This window comes from Trichechus manatus, unplaced genomic scaffold (genome assembly GCF_000243295.1).
Source record: "Trichechus manatus latirostris isolate Lorelei unplaced genomic scaffold, TriManLat1.0 scaffold00150, whole genome shotgun sequence".
NCBI classification, from domain to species: domain Eukaryota; kingdom Metazoa; phylum Chordata; class Mammalia; order Sirenia; family Trichechidae; genus Trichechus; species Trichechus manatus.
The window spans coordinates 5,623,807-5,629,826 of record NW_004444086.1 but is presented as its reverse complement, the minus strand read 5'-3'; the positions used below and the strand labels follow the sequence as shown (position 1 = coordinate 5,629,826).

The 6,020-nt window shown below is 39.2% G+C and overlaps 1 pseudogene; it reads left to right on the top strand.

Annotated features, from left to right (window-relative positions):
* The first annotated feature begins 769 nt into the window (after positions 1 to 769).
* LOC101358347 (peptidyl-prolyl cis-trans isomerase D pseudogene) lies at positions 770 to 1,943 on the top strand (annotated as a pseudogene).
* Positions 1,944 to 6,020: the final 4,077 nt, after the last annotated feature.

Genomic DNA, 6,020 nt, shown 5'->3' with positions numbered 1-6,020 from the left:
AAACTACTGGAACTAATAGAAGATTTCAGCAAAGTATCAGGATACAAGATAAACATACAACAATCAGCTGGATTCATTTACAGCAACAAAAGGAACTTCAAGGTGGAAATCACCAAATCAATACCGTTTACAATAGACCCCAAGAAGATAAAATATTTAGGAATAAATCTAACCAGAGACATAAAAGACCTATACAATGAAAACTACAAGACCCTACTGCAAGAAACCAAAAAGACCTGCATAAGTGGAAAAACGTACCTTGCTCATGGATAGAAGACTCAGCATTGTGAAAATGTCAATTCTACCCAAAATGATCTACAGATACAATACAATCCCGATCCAAATTCCAACGGCATTCTTTAATGAGATGGAGAAGCAAATCACCAACTTCATATGGAAAGGGAAGAGGTCCTGGATAAGTAAAGCATTACTCAAGAAGAAGAACAAGGTGGGAGGGCTCACACAACCTGATTTTAGAACCTATTATACTGCCATGGTAGTCAAAACAGCCCGGTACTGGTACAACAACAGATACATAGACCAATGGAACAGAATTGAGAATCCAGACATAACTTCATCCACCTATGAGAAGCTGATATTTGACAAAGTCCCAAAGTCTGTTAACTGGGGAAAAGACAGTCTCTTTAACAAATGGTGCTGGCATAACTAGATATCCTTCTGCAAAAGATTGAAACAAAGCTCTGCGGCCTGAGTTGTCAGCAGTCACGAGGTGTCTTGAGCCTGCTTCCAAAAGGGTCTGGAAGCCAAGATGTTGCACCCGTCCCCCCAAACCAAGCCCTCCAACCCCAGCAACCCCTGAGTGTTCTTTGACGTGGATATCGGAGGGGAGTGAGTTGGTCGAATTGTCTTAGAATTGTTTGCAGATATTGTACTTAAAACTGAGGAAAGTTTTTGTGCATTATGTACAGGAGAAAAAGGCATTGGACCCACAACTGGGAAACCTCTGCATTTCAAAGGATGCCCTTTCCATCGAATTATTAAGAAATTCATGAATCAGACTGGAGACTTCTAAAATCAGAAAGGGACAGGTGGAGAAAGTATTTATGGTGAAAAATTTGAAGATGAAAATTTCTATGATAAGCATGATCAGGAGGATTTATTGAGCATGGCAAATGCAGGACCCAATACAAATGGGTCTCAGTTCTTTATCACACCAGTTCCAACTGCTCATTTGGATGGGAAACATGTGGTGTTTGGCCAAGTGATTAAAGGACTGGGTGTGGCAAGGATACTGGAAAATGTAGAAGTGAAAGGTGAAAACCCTGCCAAATTGTGCATTATTGCAGAATGCGGAGAATTAAAAGAAGGGGAAGATTGGGGGATATTCCCAAAAGATGGCTCTGGCGACAGTCATCCAAATTTCCCTGAGGATGCAGATATAGATTTAAAAGATATCGATAAAATTTTATTGATAACAGAAGACTTAAAAAACATTGGGAATACTTCTTTTAAATCCCAGAACTGGGAGATGACCATAAAGAAATATGCAAAAGTTTTAAGATATATGGAAGGTTCAAAGGCGGTTATTGAGAAAATAGATAGCTCCAAGCTACAACCTGCAGCTTTAAGCTGTGTTCTCAATATTGCTGCTTGTAAACTGAAGATGTCAGATTGGCAGGGCACGATTGACAGCTGTGTGGAGGCTCTTGAAATAGATCCATCAAATACCAAAGCACTATACCACAGAGCTCAAGGATGGGAAGGATTAAAAGAATACGGTCAAGCATTGGCTGATCTTAAGAAAGCTCAGGAGATAGCGCCAGAAGATAAAGCTATCCAGGCAGAACTGCTGAAAGTCAAACAAAAGATAAAGGCACTGAAAGATAAAGAGAAGGCAGCTTATGCAAAAATGTTTGCTTAATAAGGAATTCCGATTGTATAAAGGCAGTAAGAAAATTTAAGGGTGTTTGTTGTATATGATCCCTAACATGTTTCCTTTTACAATTCGGTTTCCTAGAGTTCACTGTAGAAGTACTGATGGCCTCATACTTGTAATAAAACAGTGTTACAGAATACATGGTGAAGCTGATTTTCACCAAAAAAAAAAAAAAATTGAGACAAGACCCATACCTCACACCATGCACAATAATTAACTCAAAACGGATCAAAGACCTAAATATAAAATCAAAAACGATACAGATCATGGAAGAAAAAATAGGGACAATGCTAGCAGCCCTAATACATGGCATAAACAGAATATGAACTATAAGTAACAATCCACAAGCACCAGAAGAGAGACTAGATTACTGGGAGCTCCGAAAAATCAAACACTTATGCTCATCAAAAGACGTCACCAAAAGAGTCAAAAGGCAACCTACAGACTGGCAAAAAATTTTTGGCTATAATAGATCCAATCAGCGTCTAATCTCTAAAATCTACCAGACTCAGAAAAACCGCAAAAACAAAAAGACGAATAACCCAATTAAAAAATGGGCAAAGGATATAAACAGGCACTTTGCCAAGGAAGACAATCAGGCACCTAACAGACACATGAAGAAATTCTCAGAATCATTAGCCATTAGAGAAATGCAGATCAAAACTACAACAAGATACCATCTCATCCCAACAAGGCTAGCATTAGTCCAAAAAATACAAAATAATAAAAGCTGGAGAGATTGTGGAGAGACTGGAATACTTACACACTGTCGGTAGGAATGTAAAATGGTACAACCACTTTGGAAATAGATTTGGCAATTCCTTAAAAATGTAGAAATAGAAATACCATATGATCCAGCAATCCCACTACTTGGAATATATCCTAGAGAAATAAGATCCATCACATGAATAGACATATGCACACCAATGTTCATTGCAACACTGTTCACAATAGCAAAAAGATGGAAACAACCTAGGTGTCCATCAATGGACAAATGGATAAACAAATTATGGTATATACACACAATGGAATACTACACAATGATAACCAACAACAGTGAATCCGTGAAACATGTTATAACATGGCGGACTCTGGAGGGCATTATGCTGCGTGAATTTAGTCAGTCACAGAAGGACAAATATTGTATAAGACCACTATTATAAGAACTCAAGGAAAGGTTTAAACACAGAAGAAAACATTCTTTGATTGTCACGAGGGTGGGGAGGCTGGGTGAGGGTTATTCACTAACTAGATAGTAGACAAGAATTATCTTAGATGAAGGGAAGGACAGCACACATTACAGCGGAAGTCAGCACAACTAGACTAAACCAAAGCTAAGAAGTTTTCTGAATACAATCAAACACTTAGAAGGACAGAGTAGCAGTGGCGGAGATCTGGGGACCATGCTTTCAGGGAACATCTAGGTCAAATGGCATAACAAAGTTTATTAAGAAAACATTCTGTATCCTACTTTGGTGAGTGGCGTCTGGGGTCTGAAAAGCTAGCAAGCGGCCATCTAAGATGCATCAATTGGATTGGTCCAAACCACCAGGAGAAAAGGAGAATGAAGAACACCAAAGACATAAGGAAAGTATTAGCCCAAGAGACAGACAGGGCCACGTAAACAAGAGACTGCATCAGCCTGAGATCAGAAGTAGTAGATGGTGCCCGGCTACCACCACCAACTGCCCTGACAGGGTACACAAAGAGTTCCTGACGGAGCAGGAGAAAGGTGGGGTACAGAACTCAAATTCTAGCAAATAGACCAGACTTACTGGTCTGACTGAGACTGGAGGAACCCCAGAAACCATGGGCCCTGGACTGTCTGTCAATGCAGAACTAAAACAATTCCCGAGGCCAACTCTTCAGACAAAGATCGGACTGGACTGTGGGACATAAAATGATACTCATGAAGAGTGTGCTTCTTAGCTCAAGTAGATACGTGAGACTAAACAGGTAGTTTCTGCCCAGAGATGGGATGAGGCGGCAGAGAGGCTTAGGAGCTGTTTGAATGGACATAAGGTATCAGGGGTGGAAAGGAGGAGTGCGCTGTCACAATATAGGGAGAGCAATTAGGGTTAGATAGCAATGCATGTGTAAATTTTTGTATGAGAGACTAACTTGAGTTGTAAACTTTCACTTAAACTACAACAATTAAAAAAAAAGAAAACAACAACAACAAAAAAGTAATCAAAAGATGCATTGCATTGGGCAAATCTGCTGCAAAAGACCTCTTTAAAGTGTTGAAAAGCAAAGATGTCACCTTCAAGACTAAGGTGAGCCTGACCCAAATCATGGTGTTTTCAATCTTTTCATATGCATGCAAAAGCTGGACAATGAATACGGAAGACCAAAGAAGAATTGATACCTTTGAATTGTGGTGTTGGTGAAGAAGGTTGAATATTCCATGGACTGCCAAAAGAATGAACAAATCTGTCTTGGAAGAAGTACAAGCAGGATGCTCCTTAGAAGCAAGGATGGTGAGACTACATCTCACATACTTTGGATATATTATCAGGAGGGATCAGTCCCTGGAGAAGGACATCATGCTTGGTAAAGTAGAGCATCAATGAAAAAGAGGAAGAGCCTCCATGAGAAGGATTGATACTGTGGCTTCAACAATGGGCTAAAGCGTAACAAAGATTGTAAGGATGTTGCAGGACTGGGCAGTATTTCCTTTTGTTGTACATAGGGTTGCTTTGAGTCAGAACCATTTTGATGGCACCTAACAACAATAACAAGGAGCCCTGATAGTGCAGTGGATAGCACTAAGTTGCTAATCTAAAGGTTGGCGGTTTGAATCCACCAGCTGCTCCTTGGGAGAATGATGTGGCAGTCTGCTTCCATAAAATGTACGGCCTGGGAAACCCTATGGGACAGTTCCACTCTTCTCGTAGGGTCACTATGAGTCAGAATGGACTCGGCAGTAATGGTTTTGGTTTTTTGGTTTGTTACCTGTTCCTGGAATAAATGAAATTTACAGTTGTTCTGTAACTGTCTATATAAAAATTATTAGGATGTGATTATAATAGAAATGTCACATTGCATAACTTCTTCGGGTGCCATTACCTATGTACATCATCTTTTATGACTGGCTTCCCTGGGGTTGAGCAATGCAGCAGGCTCTGATTAAACAATTTTAATGTTTATCCCATACCTTCATATATAGTTCCCATTGTCACTGTCTTTTGTTTTAATTACTCTATAGACAGAGTCACTGTGTGTCAGAGTTGTCTCGATGGCAATGGGTTTTGGTTTTATAGTATTGTTAGGTATTCTTTGAGTAGGTAGTTCTCCTCCACAGGAAAGATGGTATAGCTTCTAAGCTGTTATCTCTTGTAAATCTTTCTTTTTTTCTTAATTTCACATATACAAATGATGACTAAGAAATGATGTCATAGGTAACATAACTATTCCTGGAAATCAAATAGTTTTCCAATATTTTTAGTCTCTTTTTTTAGAGAAATATGAAGCTGATTAGATTTATCTTTTATTTTTATTTTATTATTGCAAGTAACATTTATTATTGTCTTATTTTTTTCTGGATGTTTTCTTTTGAGTTGAAGTTCAAGACTTTCTCCAGATTTGGATCTTTTAAATATTTATTTCCAGGTACTATGTAAATTTCTAATCTGCATATTCAGTTCTCTCTTTAGCTCTGGGAATTTTTCTTCTGCTTTTTCTTTGACAATTGATTCTGTTCCATTTTTCTTGGGATACTTGTTAGGGATACAGTTAAAGATGCCACCTCTCATATCAGAAACATAGGCTGAAGGTATGACTTGCTAAGCAAGGAAGAATAGTACTTGTAAAGTACAGCTCTAAACAAAGTGGGCCTTGGACCTTATATAGGGTTTTTGGAAACATGCAATTAAAGATTAGAGGACTCTAGGAGTTCGGGCAAAATGGCGCTGTAGGCAGAAGTACCACGCCGTCCCTCCACAGCAAAGATACAAAAAACTAAGCCAAACAGACAATACAACAATCCTGAAACCCTAAAACATCAAATGAAGAGATAAAGAACTCAGCCAAGCACCAACTGGAGTGAGAAAACTGACAGAGAATGGAGAGCGAGGAGAGATTCATGCCGAGGTCCCCTACCATCTAATGCAGGGTGGATCCA